General features: G+C 35.4%; 1 protein-coding gene and 1 non-coding gene across 5 annotated transcripts in view; one reads left to right on the forward strand and one right to left on the reverse strand.

Moving 5' to 3' along the window:
* MTMR3 (myotubularin related protein 3) overlaps nt 1–19,788 on the reverse strand; it is a 115,308-nt gene that overhangs the window by 66,826 nt on the left and 28,694 nt on the right. The window lies entirely within an intron of this gene.
* Nucleotides 9,809–9,915, forward strand: LOC138401985 (U6 spliceosomal RNA). The gene has a single exon (XR_011236579.1). It is a non-coding gene; the product is annotated as a U6 spliceosomal RNA (small nuclear RNA).

Here is a 19,788-nt window from a genome sequence, read left to right on the forward strand (position 1 = left end):
ACCAATGTCCCAAGAGATACAAAGCTAGAGTATTTGAAACATTGTTTCCCCACTTCCAGTCTTTGTGGTCCCTAAAGCAGGTGCTACAATTCTTCCACCAATTATGTAAGATGCTTCAGTATCCTGTCAATAAATCCGTATCTTCCTTTTGGTTTATTTGTTAAAGCGCTAATTGAGTTTCTGTAACCATAAACCAAGAGCCCTAAATAAACATATCAGATGATTCACACATTTGGCCCGATTTTCTTAAATAAAAAAGTAAAACAAAATAGCTAAAGAATTGGAGACTTACTGTAACTCAATTACATATTATTCCACTTACTATTGCCTATACCAGCTGAACACAGGATACTTTTCCTAGTAACTATTGGGCTTTACCCATTAGACATTGAATATTTAACAAAATTTTTTTGAAGCTTTATATAGTTTGACAAAAAAATACTCATTTGAATTAATTTTTCATAACATGGTAATATAAACTATATGATATTATTTTCTCCTTCATACTAACATTAGAAATTCGATAATTTCTAAGCAATCTAGAATTCTAATATGCTCAAAAATTACAGCTTCAAAGAACAAAAATAAAATATTCTAAGATTAAATGTCAAATATTTACTTTAATATTTAAACAATTTATTGCCAGAAGTAAAATGTACATCTTGAATTTACTTTGATTTATGGAGAAATCTGCTACTATTTATAAATCACACACAGCAGCAATTTCAAAGAACACAATTTATAGCTCACTAATTGTAACTGATGACAAACTGTCTACTTAATATAAAAGTAAACATTTCTAAAAACAAGAAAAGCTTAAATCAGAAATACACTAATTAAAAATGGCAATTACAACTAATTTACATGTTCTGTAATGTAAGTTTATATAGAGCGACTGCAAATAAAGGTTTATCAGAATGAAATGCAACTTAACTGGCTAATCTACAACAGATTTACTACTAACCTGGTATTCTGCCTGGTTAAACTAACTTAAAAAAATCCTAACAGTGAACTCGCTCTTTGTTACTTTACTACCATCTGAAGAAATAATTTTCCATCTTGTTACCTCAGAGAATCCATATTCATATTCAACCTGTGTTCATATCAGTTATGATAAGAACTATGTTATCAGCGTTCATATCAGTTTATCCTGTGTTCATATCAGTTATGATAAGAACTGATCTAAGATACTTTATATATATTCAACTATTTAGTCTTCATTTATAACATGAAGTGTAAGCTTTTTCCCCGTGTTACTTGCCATCTGGCTGTTTATACTTCTCCTAGACAAATATTTACTTTTATGTAGCATTATTTAATTACCTATTTAATATTATTTCAATGTGTTTAAATAGCATTTAAAGTGCCTCTTCCCCTGATGCAACTGTGATCTGATGAGATTTCTAGGGTAAAATATAAGAGTCTAAAGTGTTTTAAAAGCTTAAATGGACATCTCCAAAGACTATCATTAATGTGCATTTAAACCTCCCCAAGAGAGAATCTGGACTATGCAGTTTGAGTTGTGAAAGTTCCCAGAGAGCTAAAGATGAAATGAGAGGAAAGAAATACATACATTAAACATTTACTTAAGAGGGGAAAAAACTAGAAAGGTATAGACAGAACTCGGTAATCTGGATATGTTTAAGGTACAGCAAATGGGGTTTGCAAATAGTCTGTTAGTGCCTATATCAGTCAGACAAAATTTAAAGGGAGGAAATGGGAGTAGGGAGTGGAGGAAGAAGGAAAAACTAGGCTTCTGGGGATAACCCGTAATTAGAGGAAGAATCAACTGATATTTATAACATGGTGCCTATGCATAAATTTAGGTCAATCACTTCTCCATCCCCAACACAAACTAAGTTAGTTCCTAGTTTATCTAGTAAGTATCTGGCTTTAATCTTTCCCATGCATTCACATCAGTTACTACTGAACTACTTTATAAATTTTGTAACCTGCATGTTTTGACAATCTATTTTCTAAATTATTCCTTTGTCACCTAGTGGGAAGATCCAAGAACCACTTCAAGTTTCTTTAGAATTCTAACTTCATCTTGAGTTTTCATCCAACCCTGAACAGAGCTATGATTTTTTAAGTATATTATAATATATTCCAGATTATCATTGGAATGAAGTGGCAGTTTCAAGGAGATTCAAAGTTTGTCCCGGATTCTCATCCCCTATTTTCATTCTGGCATTGCTGCATGTTTCTCTGGCTTCCATTCTTTATCTAATGCTTCTCAACCCAGAAGGATCAAGCTGCCTTTCAGTTCACTATAAAACTAATGGGAGCATACTATGTAAATTAAAACACCTTTCAGCACAGGATGAAGTCACAAAATGCATTTGATAGATAAATTTCACAGAATATCTTAAAACTGTACCTTGACCTGTAGTACTAATTCACATTGCCTCCCTGACCCCAGTCTATCCTACATTCCAAAGCAACTCCCTTAAAGTCTACCTATAAAGTCAAAGCCCAATTTTTAGCTGGAAGGAATTCATACAAAATATTATCACAGAATCCTAAACAGAAAATAAAATATAGGTTAAAACACTTCCAGTAATACCAAAGTAATTCAAATCACCATTCCCGGCTGGGTGTGGTGGCTCACACCTGTAATCTTAGCATTCTGGGAGGCCCAGGCGGGAGGATCCGCTTGAGCTCAGGAGTTTGAGAGTAGCCTCAGCAAGACCTCGTCTCTACAAAAAATAGAAAAATTAGCCAGGTGTGGTGGCACATAGCACATAGACCCAGCTACTCAGGAGGGTGAGGCAGGAGGATCACTTGAACCCAGGAGTTTGAAGTTGCAGTGGGCTATCATGATGCCACTGCACTCTTGCCTGGGCAACAGAGTGAGACCTTACCCACAACGACAACAACAAAAAAAAGGCCTCTAGCCAGGCATGGTGACATGTGCCTGTAGTTCCAGCTACCCGGAGGATCACTTGAGCCCAGGAGTTCAAATCCAGCCAGGGCAACACACCGAGAACCTGTCTCTACTAAAAAAGAAAAAAAAAAAACAAACCTGTTATTATTTATCGAGTACAGGGATTCTGTCTGGGATGATGAAAACATTCTGAAAATAGTAGTGATAGTTATACAACACTGTGAATGTACTTAATGCCACTGAATTGTGTATTCTGGTTAAAATGGCAGTAAATTTTGTTCCGTATATTTTCCCACAATAAAATTTTTTTCTAACTTTAAAAACCTCTACTTATCAAAAGATATCATTAGGAAAATGAAAAGGCGTCATGTATGAGAAATATTCAAAATCAGTCATCAGGGAAGTGCAAATGAAAACCACAATGAGATACTCTTAAATCCACTGGAATAAGTAAAATTAAAGAGACTGGCAAGAGCCAAAGTTGGTAAAGATACTGAGTAACTAGAAGTCATACATGGTTCATGAAGTACAAATTAGCATTACCACTCCAGAGGACAGTTTGACAACTGCTCATGAAGTTAAACATATGTCTACCCTATGACCCAGCAATTCTTCTCCTAGGTATTAACTCAGAAATAAAAGCACATAGTCACAAAAAGGCTTAAACAAATGTTCACAGTAACTTTATTCATAAGGGCCCTAAAGTGGAGACAACCCAACATGTCTGATAATGATCAGATAAACAAATTGTGGTATAGTTCTACAATGGACTACCACACTTAGCAATAAAAATGAACAAGCTACTTGCTGATACTTGCAACAACATGGATGAATCTCAAAAGCATTATGTTGACTCAAAGCAACAAGTTACAAAAGAATAAATACTGTTATGATTCCATTTGGATGAAATTCAATAACAGACAAAACTAATCTATAGTGGTAGAAACCAGAACAGTAATTTGGGTTGGGGGACAGGGAGACTAACCAGAAAGGAGCATGATGGAACTTTCTCATGTGATGTAAAAGTTCTACATAATGATTGAAGAGGTAGCTACCCTGATATGAACATTTACTGAAACTCAAACTGCACACTTGCATCTGTGCATTTTACTCTGTAAATTTTATTTTAACTTTTAAAATCCTAGAATAGTGTCCTAAAACAGAGGTTCTAACCCTAAATCCAAAAGTAGTGTAGTGTCTTTAGAAAAGATTATACAATCAGATTATATGCACTATTCTCCCATGGTCACCAGTGTTGACTGTTTCAAATCTCTTTCTTTCTTAGGAAATGCATATGAATTCCTGGTTTCCCCTATAACCAAAGAGTAAGCATTCACAGGTGACCAGTATTTTGGGCAAAGTATAAGGTTCCTCAAAGGTACCAAAATTTCCATAAATTTAACTAGGCTCCAAGGAGATCAAGTCCATGACACAATCAAGGGCATGTGTTTTATGATGGCATCAGTCACCTAGCCCCTTTAGTAAAATAAACCGTTCAACCACTTGCTAGTTTATTGGCAACAAGCAACAATTAAAAAAATAAAAGGGAGAAAGGTTGAACCTTAGGGATGTTCCAATTTCCTACTTGGAGGAAAAAAAGGGTTCTAGTTTCAGCTCCCATCAAATTTCTCATCTATTAAATATACAGTAATACTCTAATAATAAAGAGTTACTACACAGCTGCTATCTGAAAGTCCACACCAATTATTGTTCTTATTGTATAAAATGGTCATGTTACACCTTCATACACATAAAGTCACTCCAGGATACTGTCTACCTTGAAAAGTTTGAGCGGTTTCATTAAAACACTGTATCTCCAGGAATCGATGCTCAATTTCACTCACTGGGAAAATCAGCATTTGGCTATTGCTAAAAGCAGTTTCAGCTAATTCCAATTATTACGCCTGAAAAGGTTAATAGGGTTACCTCAAGAGTGAGGTAAGCATGTGACTTAAAAGTCACAACTCAGGATCAATTTCAGAAGTCTATCTCCATAAGACTTCAATGCCTGAATACAATAAACAATAGGCCCCCGAAAAGCCCCTTTCCCATCTTTTGAACCCACGGCGTTTTGTGTTTATTTAATTTAAACCTTTAACAAGAACAATTCGAACTGTGATATTCCTTAACTAGATCTTAAGTAGAAAACAAAATATTATAAAATAGTTTATTTTAAATTTTAGTATATATTTTCTTCAAATAAACATCACAAAACATACAATTATGCAACACAATTAGAAGATATACAGTTTTCTAAATCACCTGTTGAAGAACTGAACACATTAACCAGGACAGGGCCACCTTCATGGGAATGTAACCTGTACAGTCACACAGGGTTCCATACTTGGTTTAATACTCTGAGTATTAAAGGCCATCATGAAATTAATTTTTGAGCAAACAACCCTGCAAATTATGCAACCAGTCCTGAGAAAAAAATGCTACAGAAAAACAGGAAAAGAAGTTACACACACCTTTACACTAATGACCAAGAAAAATTCATTCCTGAGTTCACAAATACAAATCTTTTTTCTCCCGAGTATGACCAGAAGTGCATACATGGTTCCAAATCAGAGACTCGGATTTAAGAGAGGTCTGCACCTATTGAAGCATCAACTCAGTACAGAATGATGCCAAGTTAAGAACCATCAACAACAACAAAAAAAAATAAATAAATAAACAGGCTTTTGAAAGCTTATTTTATCAGGCAATGACTTTACATCTTTTTCACACACACATTTATGAAACACATTTTAATGTTTACTTGAGCCTCAAGAATTGTATGTAGTGCTATTATTCAAATTTTATACTTTAAAAACAAGTATTTTATAAAACTTTGAAGGTTTATTTTATGGAAGAAAAAAGTGACCAAGCAAAAAAAGTACAAACAGCTCCTAAGCCTTAAAACTGCTGTGAGTAAAGGTAGACAGTGTGTGGTAAAGAAAGAAGTCTCTACAAGAGGATGTCTTGGCACTCAATAGGCACTCAAACAACTAAGTGATTTTTATAATCATTTAAAGTGTCAGCATTCTCCAGAGAAATAAGATTCAGCCCTGCTGATAAGGATCTTAAAGCTGCAAATCCAAATGAAGTACAAGACAAAATAAAGCTAAAACAGTAGAAATGACTAGAAAGATAACATTAAAAATGAGGTAGTTTATAGTAACAAAAGCTTAAGCCAACATCAATAAGTATCTTAGTTTTGTCAGCTATAGAAGGGAGTGCCTGACAGAAAGTTTAAGAAAAGGTGGTAAAATATAATATGTAGCCTTTAAATCTACAACTCAGATCAAATTCTCCAGGATGCTTTTTGGCCAGGTCAACAATACGAAAAAACATAATCACCTTGAACTCAAATGGAAAGCATGAGAGGGTCCATATTTATTCATTTTTAATTTATGTTACTATTTTACATTCTACTCAAACAAATTCACTTAGAAAACTGAGGAAAAGACTTTGGGAAGATGAGAAAATATACAGAATTTACCAAGGCAAATAAATGGCTATTGAATTGAAAACTTGCTGTCACTACATAATGTTCGACTGCAGATTACCACTGTTAAATAGTAAGTATCATTAAAGCCAATGGCATTTTCAAGAAGTTAACACAGCAAGAAATCCATTCATTCTAAAGCTGAACGTTTATTAAATTGTCCTCAAGCCAGGCATTGCTTTCTACCTACCCACTTTCTCAGAGCCTATTTCAGCACTGAGATAATCTAATCTAACCCGAGAGAGTCAGGAAATCAGGTTTTCCATTAAATTCTCAGGCTCACCATCCTCAGAGCTGGCATCTAGTACAGGAAAAAGCTCCAGGGCAGGAAGGAAGTCTACTTGCCCGGCATTACTGGGCTGTAAGTTTATGTTGTTATGGGTACCAGCACAATAGAGCAAATATAAGAGCAAGGAAGCAAAAAGCTGACCGGATAAGACAATTTGGTCCATGTGATCAGTATATTAATGAGACTGCAACTACCTAAAAGTTCCCAAGCATAACCAAATTATCTGACATTCCCAAAAAAATTTATCATGGGGTTAGAGTCAGTAAACAGTATGAGCCAGATTAAGGAATCTTTCATTCTTCTTGAATCTAATCTTGGTCTATGATATAATTGTAGGCTACAGAAAAGAGATGCAAACCTAGCTAAGGGATTTCAGAATGGATAGCCAATATTGTCTTCATCTTCTAAACTTTTCTCCTCAAAGGGAGCAGAGAGAGAAGTGATTATTCAACCAGACAGTAAACTTCCATCAGAAATGCAAATTCTTTTGCAAAGGTCAGGATTTAAAACTAGATATCCTGCTTTTCTTCCTTCATTCTACTCCCCACAATTTGTGGCAATGTTATTTCTATTCTTTACTTTTTAGATGGCCTTGTGAAAGAATGACTTCCCCTTTTACACTGCCCTATCACTTCGGTTTTGCCTGTTTTTAACACATTGCCACACTAGAAAAAAATTTCCTTGGCACCATGGTGTTTTATTACGAAAACAGAGTAAAAACTTCAAAAACAAAATGATCCGTTCTAATTTAATGTAAATTTATTTTATTTTATTTTTTTTTTTGAGACAGAGTCTCACTCTGTTGCCCGGGCTAGAGTGAGTGCCGTGGCGTCAGTCTAGCTCACAGCAACCTCGGACTCCTGGGCTTAAGCGATCCTACTGCCTCAGCCTCCCGAGTAGCTGGGATTACAGGCATGCGCCACCATGCCCGGCTAATTTTTTGTATATATATATTTTAGTTGTCCATATAATTTCTTTCTATTTTTAGTAGAGACGGGTCTCACTCTTGCTCAGGCTGGTCTCGAACTCCTTACCTCGAGCGATCCACCCGCCTCGGCCTCCCAGAGTGCTAGGATTACAGGCGTGAGCCACCGCGCCCGGCCAAATTTATTATTTTTTTATTGTCTTTTGTGCGTGAGTTATATGCAACTTGAAAAACAGTTCTCGGGGCTCCCAAAGTGAAGAGACATGAGTTACATATCCTTCATGAGGCTTAAAACTGCTCAAAACTGGCAGTTAATGTTTTAAAGCTTTCAAGGGTAATACTAATGTTTAAGGTAAGAATTAAAAATGTACATTTGCATGTTAAAAAATATTAGTTTTTAACACATTCTCACATAGTTAAGGGTCCACCCTTGCCTCAAAACCCAATTCAGGCATCTATTAGTTCTGTAATCATGAGCAAGTCACTTTTTCTTTCTCATGCTTCCATGGCAACAGTATCTCATATGTTATTATGAGGATTATGTGAGCTAATAAATGGAAGCACTGAGAAGCGTACCGGGTATTTAATAATCACATACACATTAGCTCTGTTAACACTACAGTCCTGTTATGGGTCAATAACTAGCTGCACTACACAATGTCTAGGTATCTGCTTTTAGCTCTCAAAAGAAATGTAATTATACTCCCTGACCTAACAATCTCATGAGATTATTGGAGAACAAACTAAGGTATATTTTAAAATCTCTTAAAAGGTCTTCATTATAGAAGTGTCCGTTTCTTAGTTCACAAGAGAACAAACAATTAAAATAAATTGCACATAAAGCTCTGCTTAAATACAATATATGCCTAATAAAAGTACTCTAGATAACTATTACTTCTTAAGCAAAACCAAACTCCAAATAAATACCATTATTTTCATACTTTAAAGTGAGTATTTACTGAACTATGTGCCAATCACTGGGCTATGTACTTTTCATGCATTAGCTCATTTAATCCTCATAGGGTTGTTGAAGTAGGTGCTACTTATCCCATTTTAACAGTGAGGGCTTCAAGTTTCCTAAGGATTAAGTAACTTGCCCAAGGTCAAAAAGCTAGTATGTTTCTAGATTCTAAAATATCAGTAGAATGGACACCTCACCATGATGTGACAAGATCACCTGCATGCCCCAGTTTTCCTTAAAACAAGGATAGGAATTTTTTCAAATTCTCCAAATATTACAATCTATAATAAAGTACTGAAACTTAGATACTAAAGAAAAGAGATCACTTATTATGGACTTTATATTAAAACACAAATATGGCATGGGAAAACTTCAGAAGTTACATGTACAAGAGAAAAACTGGGCTCCAGAATGTCCAGACAGGGCATGACCTTCAAGTACTCTGAGATAGCTGCTCATTTGGTTAGATGTGTGCACTAAGACCTTTAGTGTCCTCAGTTTAATTTTCACAAGAAAATTTATTCACTTCCATAGATATATATATAATATAAACATCTTTATCCATAAATAAACTACCCTAAAAATGTATAATATTGTAGGGAGAACAGGTAGGAGAATAAATGTGGCTGGACAAGCAGAAGAAGGGACAACTAAAAATGCCTGTTCTAATTGAGTATGATGGCATGGACTTGTAGTCCCAGCTATAAGCTGCCTGGCCCCCTCATTCAGGAGGCTGAGATGGGAGAATAGCTTGAGGCCAGGAGCTCAAGGCCTGAGCAACATAGTGACATCTAGTCTCAAAAAAAAAAAAAAAAGGAAGAAAGAAAGAAATGCCTGCTCTGTTGGGTTACTACCATTGACAGACTAAAATCTGATTAGTACCCTCTCATTTCAAATATTATGTGAATATACTGGAAGATAACATACCAGGTGACAACCACCCAATGAAACACAAATACAGGTCTGCAAGATGTATTTTGACACAATAACTGCCATGTGAGTTGTATTTAACTCACACTAGTTTTGAGCCCGGGGCCTCATGAAGCATATGTAACTCACATGTCTCCTTACCTTGGGAGCCACATGGCATGCAGGCAACTCGGGCCGCCATGCTGTAGCATACATGTCACATGATGGGTAGCCTTCTGGGCAAAACCGTGCAGTTGGTTCGTGAAAATCTTGAGGTTCTTATTGTTACAATTAATACTGACAATTTAACTGCATATAACTCACATGCAGAAAATAAAAAATTTTTCGTGCTCGCTTCGGCAGCACATATACTAAAATTGGAACGATACAGAGAAGATTAGCATGGCCCCTGCGCAAGGATGACACGCAAATTCGTGAAGTGTTCCATATTTTTTTGTTTTTAACTTGCACTGTTCACTTAATAATTTATCATGAATATTTCCCATATTATTTCATATCATTGTACAAGAAATAATGTATACATTATGAGGACATACTGTATCTAACAAGATATACTGTTAGACTCTTTGATTCTGTAAAATTAAATTGAAAAAAAATGAAAAAATAAAAAAATAAAAAATAAAAAAAAAGACTATCATCAAAAAAAAAAAATTTTTGTCATTGAATTAGAAAGGATCATTTTGTTTTCTAAGTTTTTATTCTAGTTTCATAATAAAACACCATGGCCTCAAGGAAAAATTTTTTCCCTCTAGTGTGGCAGTCAACTTGTTAGTTCTCAAATTTCAAAATGACCTGACCAATAGAAAAACAAGCTACATTTACATTAACACTACTAAAACACACTGAACATTCTGATGGTATACAAATCTGAGGTAATATATGAAACATTTTGCCAGTTATGAGGTGTATCCAAAAACTTGGACATAAATTACCCTCAAAATTAATCTGTAAAAATTCATGCAGAATAGCCTGTGGTTATATAAGAGAATGTCCTTATTGTTAGGAAATAAACTCTCAAGTATTTAGAGGCAAAGGAGACAGTGCCTCCACTTTACTCTCAAATAATTCAGGGGGAAAAACTGGAAAGAGAAGTAAATAACACATATGAAACAAAATATAAACAACTGGTGAGGAGGACTGGGAGCTCCTTATGTTATTTCAAATTATACTATAGCAAAAATTTTTCTTTTTTTTTTTTTTTTTTTTTTTTTTTTTTTTTTTTTTTTGAGACAGAGTCTCACTCTGGTGCCCGGGCTAGAGTGCCATGGTGTCAGCCTAGCTCACAGCAACCTCAAACTCCTGGGCTCAAGCAATCCTCCTGCCTCAGCCTCCCGAGTAGCTGGGACTACAGGCATGTGCCACCATGCCCGGCTAATTTTTCTATATATATATTTTAGCTATCCATATAATTTCTTTCTATTTATAGTAGAGACAGGGTCTCACTCTTGCTCAGGCTGGTCTCGAACTCCTGAGTTCAAACAATCCGCCCACCTCGGCCTCCCAGGGTGCTAGGATTACAGGCGTGAGCTACCACACCCAGTGGCAAAAAGTTATTTTTAAAAATCTGAAACAGCTGGGGGACACAGTGGCAGGTGGCATATACCTGTAATCCCAAGAGCGGAGGCTGAGGCACGAGGATCCCTTCAGCCCAGAAATTCAAATCCAGCCTGGTAACATAGTGAGACCTCTATCTCTAAAAATAAAAATTTTTTTAAATCTGAAAAAGTATGACAGAAGACAACTATTTGCTAAATTAGGTTGTAGGTACATGAACATTCATTACATTACTTCATTATTCTTTTATTTTTTCAGTATTTTCCTTATGGTAGAACCCAAATAAAAAGGAATGTTCTCTACACATGTAATGGGTGCGATGTGCACTGTCTGGGGTATGGACACACTTGAAGCTCTGACTTCGGTGGGGCAAGGGCAATATATGTAACCTAAACATTTGTATCCCCATAATATGCTTAAATTTTTTAAAAAAGGAGAAAAAAAAAAAAAGAGGAATGTTCTCTAGTCCCAACTAAAGTACACTCTGACCATGAGGAATGCTACATAAGACCATCTTAGAATGACGCTATTAATCATCTGAATCATATAATCTGTCTTGCTCCCTTCAGAGCCTTCCAAGCAACCTTTGCTTATAACTTCACTAATAGGTTAGTTATGCCACAATTCAGTGCTGTTAAATTTACAGCCAAAAAACACGGAACATTTTGAAAAGAACTTTTACCATGAAACAAACAAAAAACAAAAAACAAAACAAAAACAAAAAAACAAAGGCACTACGGTAATAGAACACAAAACAGTGATTATCTCTTGAGGGTTTATACTGACTGAGAAAGAGTGGAACGGAACCTGGGCTATAAATGTTCTGTATTTTAACGTGGGTGTAGTTACATGGGTCTATACATATGTAAAAAGTTATCAAGCTTTAAGATTACTATATCATATGTATATTATATTTCAGTTTAATTATGAGAACATGCAAGAAAGACTTAGAGAACTGAGAACTTCTTGGTTCAAATCCAAAACCTACAATGTAATAGACTGAAACAGATTACACTGGCATTCAGATTCATAACCAGTCCTTGTAATCCTGGTCAACATGAGACTACCACTGAGATGAGCATTTTTTCAAAAGAATAACCGTTACAGCAGTTTGAATAGAAGGTGTGCAGTGAGATCAAGGCACATGTGCAAGGAAGAACGAAGAGCTGGCTGTCAGGAGTTCCTACCAAATATTAACAAGCAATCTCAACGAATCTGTACACTTTGTCTTACAAAAGTCTAGATATCAGGTTAGATATACTCTCCCTTCCTTCTCTCCCCACTCTTAATCTTTAAAAAAAAAAAAAAAAAGAGGAAGAAGAAAAAGAAGGTTCCCTTTCCCCCTCCTCCTTTGGTTAGACTATAGGAATAGAAAATTATTTTTTTTTAAAACATAGCTTTGGCAAAAATACTGTATCACTTTGGATGTTGTCCTTTGTTCAAAGCATAATCTGTATGTACAGGACAATACAGACCAAAAAAAAAAAAAAAAAAATCAATGTATGTAATGGATAACAGTACCATGAAACTAACATTTAAGAAGCAAGTATGGAAATAGATAGAGGGTAGATCAACTACTGCTATCTTCCTTCCACTGGGCTATATCTCATTTCAGAGATTTAAGTACTGTTAACCTTGTTGTGTCAGTATTTCCACAGCAGAATTTAAAGCAAAAATTTTTATTAAATAGTGAAGTAAAGTTCCCAAGTCACATTCAGAAATAACCCTCAACTCTAGGGAAATATAAATTTTTAAACCAACAATTCTTAAAGTTAATCATTTTTAAGTTCACATTCTTAATAACAAACTGAATACAATCATAAGCTCTGAAGTCCACATAAAATGTCTGGGAATGACCATTTACGTTAAATTCTGTAAGAGGCAAAACTAACCTACTGTGACAGAGATCAGATCAGTGGTTTGCTGGGGTAAGAAGAACTGTTGGCAAAAGGGCACTTGAAATTCCTTGCAGTGATGGAAATATTCTATATCTTGATTGGGTGGTGATTGTATAAGTGTATACATTTTTCAAAACATACTGGTGAATTTTGTTGTATACAAATTTACCTTAATAAATTAACTTTAAACAGTAAAAGTATACACTCACACACACTCTAAACTTTTTTTAAAAAGCTTTTATTGGGAAATCAAATACTAAGAAACTAATTCACTGATATTGATTCAACCTGAAGAAATTAAAAGGCCATTTATGTGGAACCCAATCTATGTCCCTCCCATGGGCCCTCACCACTCTCCACATATCACTTTCAGCCCTCAACCACTTCCCCAATGCCATAAACATTTCAGTCAAAATATGGACCTTCCCCTTAAATGTTAGAACGTCTTCAAAAATGACAAGTCAGAGTAAACAGACAACAAGTGTACACTTTCCTAAAGCCATTTTACAATAATTTAAAGAGTTGAGCATATCCAATAAAACACTTCCTATAATCCATGAGTGAGAAAAAAATACCAATTGAGAAACAGACAAAAGATAACAGGAAATTGCAAATGTTCAACATACATATGAAAATACCTCAACCTCATAATCATAAAAAATGCAAATTAAAAGAATGAAAACTATTTTCCATCCAAAGGATTGGCAAAAAGTCGAATATTGGTTAATTTCAAGTACTGGCACTAGTGGAAAAATGAGTACTTGTATACATTTTGGTAATGGTCTTGGTAGTATATTAAAACTACTGCTATGCATACCATATGACCAAGCAACTCTACTTCTCTTCATATACCTCAGCAAAGCAGTCACACATGTGCACTGGAGGCATGTTTTTTAAAAAAAAAAAAAAACTTCACTGTAAATAGGTTGTAAGAACAAAAACTGGAAACAGCCTAAATATCCACCAATGGGGGAAAATATGAGTAAGTGTTTAAAAAAGGAAAAAAAAGAATGTTACATATTATTTGGTGGTACGTACATACATAAAGGCATGGGGGGAGCCTGGAAGAAAAAAAACTGATTATATAGTGATTACCTATACAGAGGATGAGAAAAAGAACAGGACTGAAAATGATGTTTAAAGGGATTTTAGCCCTATGTTTTAATATTTTATAAGGAGCATATTTGTTCATCTACCTGAATACTGAAAATTAATTTTGGAAGGTGCTGATGCAAATAACAATATGATGTAATACATTTTCCTCCCTTTAGGAGTCCAAGAAACACCTCTATCACTTCACGTAAGTGTTGCTGTGCCTCTGGAATGCACCATATTGTGCATCACTTTAGACATCCCATCAATATTCAGGTTTTGTCTTTTGATAAACTACTACCACTACCACTAAGGAAGAATAAAAGTATCCTCTAATACAGCAGTCCCCAACCTTTTTGGCAACAGGGACCAGTTTCATGGAAGACAATTTTTCCCCAGACAGGTGAGGGGGTGGGGAGTGGAGCTCAGGCAGTGACGCAAGCCAGGGGGAGCGGCTGTAAATATAGATGAAGCTTCGTTCACTCACCCACGGTTCACCTCCTGCTGTGCAGCCCAGTTCCTAACAAGGCCATGGACCAGTACTGGTCCTTGGCCCAGGGGACCACAGCAGTCTAATACATCTCAAAATCCAGAAGAGAAAATGAAAAAACAATTTAAAAAAGTAAAGCTCAAAACTATAAAACATTATTGAAAGAAATTAAAGATAACCAAATGAACAGAAAGACATCTCATGTAGCAACATGCCCAAAAACCCTAAAAATAGCAGCTGGCTTTTTGCATATTATTTACAAGATGATTCTAAAACTCATATGGAAATACAAGGAACCCAAAATACCCAAAACAATCGTGAAAGAGAACAAAGTTGAATAACTCACACTTCGATTTCTAAACTTACTACAGTAACCGCAACAATTGCTAGTAGCTAGCATAAGGGTAGACATACAGACCAATGGAACAGAATTAAATGTCCAGAAACAAACCCTTACATACATGGTCAATTTATTTTTCACAGGATGTTAACTGAATGAGGAAAAGAATAGTTTTTCCAACAAATGGTGGTGGGACAACTGAATATCCACATACCAAAGAATGAAATAGGACCTCTACCTCAACACCATATGCAAAAATTAACTCAAAACAGGTCACGGGCCAAAACATGAGCAAAAACTTTTGTAAGAAAACAGGAGTAAATCTTCATGACGTTGGTTTAGGCAATGGTTTCTGAAATATGAAACCAAATGCATAAATAACTAAAGCAAAAAATAAATGAGATTTCATCAGAAGTAAATATTTTGGTGCTCCAAAGGGCACAATCAAGAAATAGAAAAGACAACCCAAGGATAAGGGACTTGTATCCAGAATATATAAAGAACTCATACAACTCAACAATTTTTTTAAAGTCCCAAATAAAAGATGGACAAAACATCTGAATAAACACATCTCTAAAGAGATACAAATGGCTCACGAGTGCTTGAAAAGATATTTATCATTAGTCATTAAGGAACCACAAAATAAAACTACGAGATACCACTTCAAACCCACTAGAATGGCAAGGATCAAAATTACATATAATAAGTGCAGTCAAATGTGGAGAAATTAGAACCCTAATATATTGCTGGTAGGAATAGTATAATAACTCCAATGTGGAAAACAGTCTGGTAGTTCTTCAAAAAGTTAAACATACAGTTAAAATATGACACAGCAATTTCACTCCTAAGTATACTCAAAAGGACAGAAAACGTGTACACACAAAAACTTGTACATAAAGATTCAAAGCAACAGTACTCATAATAGTGAAAAAAATGGAAACAATCCAAATGTCCACTGATGGATGAATGGATAAACAAAATGTGGTATATCTATACAATATTATTCAGCCACTAAAGGAATGTAAGTCCTGATAACATGCTACAACATAGACGAATCTTTAAAAACATCAAGCTAAATGAAAAGAAGCCAGACAAAAAGGGCCACATACTGTATGATTCTATTTATTTAAAATATCCAAAATAGATATATATCCATAGAAACAGAAAGTCAATTAGTGGTTGCCAGGGAATGAATAGGAGTGGGAAAGTAGAGTAACAGCTAAAGGCTACAGGGTATGGGGTGGGGGTGGTGAAATTAGATAGTGGTGATGACTGTACAACTCTGACTACACTAAAACCACTAAACTGTTCACTTTCAAAGGTTAAGTTTTATGGCATATGAATTGTATCTCAACAAAGCCTTTTTTTTTTTTTTTTTTTAAGGAAAACAAAAAGGTAACATTTTTTCATTTTACTTCTTGGTTCCTTTTTTAAAAAATGGGATTTATCCTTTTAAGATGTATGTGCAATTATCCACTCAAATTACTCTTCAGTTTAAATCAATTTATCTCCAAGGCTTAGGCCACTTGCAAGCTACCAGTCCAACATATCCAGACAGAACACAGGACACACAAATTAACACTGATCTCAAAAAATTTAACGGAAAAATGCTTTTCAAATTACTTCATGCCAAACATTTTTAAAGCCTATTACATAAGACAACCAGAGAAATTATAAACATTAATATGGATAACGAAGTTAGTTATAAGCTATAAAATCTAGCAATTCTATTCTTGGTCTAAGATACAAAAAAAATAATGAGCAATCCATAAAAGAAATGAACAATTCCAATACAAGAATTAAGAAAACAATTACAGGAGACAGATTTGAGGCAGCTTCTCTTGGTCTTCTGTTGTGACAAGATGTCTATCATATTAAAAACTCCCATCTTCTTTGGCAAAAAAAAAAAAAAATTACAATAATAAAAATAAAATACTAAGAAATAAACCTAACCAAGCAAGCAAAAGACTGATACGTTAAAAATTATAAAACGGGCTGGGCACAATGAATCAGGCCTGTAATCCTAGCACTCTGGGAGGCCAAGGCAGGAGGACTGCTTGAGGTCAGGAGTTTGAGACCAGCCTGAGCAGGAGTGAGACCTTGTCTCCACAAAAGATAGAGAGAGGGTGTGGTGACATGTGCCTGTAGTCCCAGCTACTCAGGATACTGAGGCATGAGGATCACTTGAGCCCAGGAGCTTGAGGTTGCAGTGAACTGTGATGATGCCACTGCACTTTAGCTGGGGCAACAGAGGGAGACTATCTCAAAAAACAAAAAAATAAAAAAAGAAGAAAAAAGGAAACTGTAAAATGTTGCTAAAAGAAAATAAAGAGGCCAGGTGCGGTGGCTCATGCCTGTAAACCTAGCACTCTGGGAGGCCGAGGCAGGAGGATCGCTCAAGATCAAGAGTTCAAGACCAGCCCGAGCAAGAGCGAGACGCCCGTCTCTACTAAAAATAGAAAGAAATTAGCTGGACAACTAAAAATATATAGAAAAAATCAGCCGGGCATGGTGGTGCATGCCTGTAGTCCCAGCTACCAGGGAGGCTGAGGCAAAAGGATTGCTTGACCCCAGGAGTTTGAGGTTGATGTGAGCTGGGCTCACGCCACGGCATTCTAGCCTGGGCGACAGAGTGAGACTCTGTCTCAAAAAAAAAAAAAAAAAAAAGAAGAAGAAGAAATACATTGCAAACGTAATTATATTGGGTTGAGTTTAATCTAGAAAAATATTTCCTAAAGATTAAATTTGAACTGGAAATATGCCCAAAAAGTGACTATAAATAGTCCAGAAATAGGCCTGGCCCGGTGGCTCATGACTGTAATCCTGGCACTCTGGGAGGCCAAGGCAAGAGTATTCCTTGAGGTCAGGAGTTCGAGACCAGCCTGAGCAAGAGGGAGACCCCCATCTCTACTAAAAAGAGAAAAAATTAGCCAGACGTTGAGGCGCATACCTATAGTTCCAGCTACTAGGAAGGCTGAGGCACAAGGATTGCTTGAGCCCAGGAGTTTGAGGTTGCAGTGAGCAACGACACCACTGCACTCTAGCCGGGGTGACAGAGCAAGACTCTATCCTCCGCCCACCAAAAAGTCCAGAAATATTTGTTAAACTTCAACAGAGTCTTACTAAACTTGAAGAGTCATATGTCTTATTAAGCATATATCACTGTTTAAGACAATAATTTTATTAACCTCTTGAGAAGAGTTCCCTTTCTCCTTTCTTGGCTAGCTTTTGTTTTCAATGTACATAAAATTGGACAGATTAAATCACTTCAGCCGATAATGTCAGTGAGAAATCCACAGCAAGACAAAATGTCATTTACTTTTATGTACAGTTATGTTGTTAAGAATAAAAATATGCCTTGCTGAATAATTAAGAGGTGGGGCCTACAGTAAACCTTTTCCCCCCCCTCAGAAAAAGAACAGGAAGCATAAAATGAGGTAACTTAATTAATGACTCAGTGACTACTAGCAAAACTATGTAGTCATATGATATTAAGAGCAATAATTTTAGATTTTTGCCTTACACTAAAATGTCCCTGGTGGGGAGAAAGTAAATTAGACAATTCAACTGACCATACAGACAGACTATTCTTTCTTTCTATTCTTAAAGGCAAATATTTTTTTTAACGCTTTTATTATCTACAACCAGTAGCATCACACTTTATTAAAATTCCCTTTACTCTTACCATATGACATATGACCTTTAAAAAGTGAGACAGATTCTCTTAAAATTCCTAGTGTACAAAAGTAAGAAACCTATCTTAATAATTCAGAGTATTTTATCCACTTCACTCAAGAAAGCAACTTAGACATGAGTATTTCTCCAATTCTTACTCCTTTTTCTTCATAGGCTACAAACTGAACGAGGAGAGATCTCGTTCACCACTATACGCACAGGGGCCTACAGAATATCAGTGCCTACTAAATAAGTGGCACATGGTAAAAATGTATCATATTAATAAGCCTAAGCGAAGTCCTACGAAGGAAAAACGCAAATATATGAAAGAGAAAGATGTTTCAAGGCACAGTGAATGCTTCAGAGAATGCCTACCTGCTATCAAAAAGAAAAATTAAAACTCAAAGTTAATTAGAGAACTCAAGGAAGCTGTTTTAAATCAGGTGACCAATTTAGGAATGCCTCCTTAACACCGTGGAATTATTTTTCAGTAAAACAAGAAGAAAAAATGTTATTCAGGCATATACTGGAATACTAGTGTAAGAAAGAACAATACATCTCTAAAGAAAGTTCTAAACAGTTCAAATACATGTCATGCTCCCCGACACTTCCCTTCCAGGTTCATCTCATGCCAGATAACACCAGCAGTTACTAATCTTTTCTAAATTAAACACTTAAATTCTCTACATTAGCAACATAAGACATTTCATGATTTCAGAGAGAAAAATGTATTTTACAATTTCAAAATAAATTATCAATATATTTCCTATATCAAGTGATCCTTTGATAGCTATTCTAATCCCATTTAACAGTGAGAAAATGCTATGTACTTACAAGATCTTCAAGCTACACAAAGACCTCACTTACCCATACATATCACGGACATGTGTCAATTTACCTATAAAATGGCTTTTTACCAAGACATTAAAGCTATAAAAGGAAACCCAAAAAAGGTATTAAGTAAATGCATATTTTATAAGCTTCTATTGTTTACCTACTAATAATGACATTAAAATGAGGGAAAACTATTTGTCCTCATTTGTCAATACTTAAATGCTAGCACTATTCCTTTGGTGATGCCAAATTTGGCATAAAGATTTGTTCGAGTGAAATAAAGGTACTGATGAACAAGGACTGTTCAATTTAGAAGGCAGATAAAAATTAAGCATTATGATTATAAAGCTATTATGTGGGTATTGCAACTTTTAATGCAAATCCCACCACAATTTTTTTCTTTTTAATTTTAAGAGATGAGGT

The sequence above is a fragment of the Eulemur rufifrons genome, chromosome 21, assembly GCF_041146395.1.
Source record: "Eulemur rufifrons isolate Redbay chromosome 21, OSU_ERuf_1, whole genome shotgun sequence".
Taxonomy (NCBI): domain Eukaryota; kingdom Metazoa; phylum Chordata; class Mammalia; order Primates; family Lemuridae; genus Eulemur; species Eulemur rufifrons.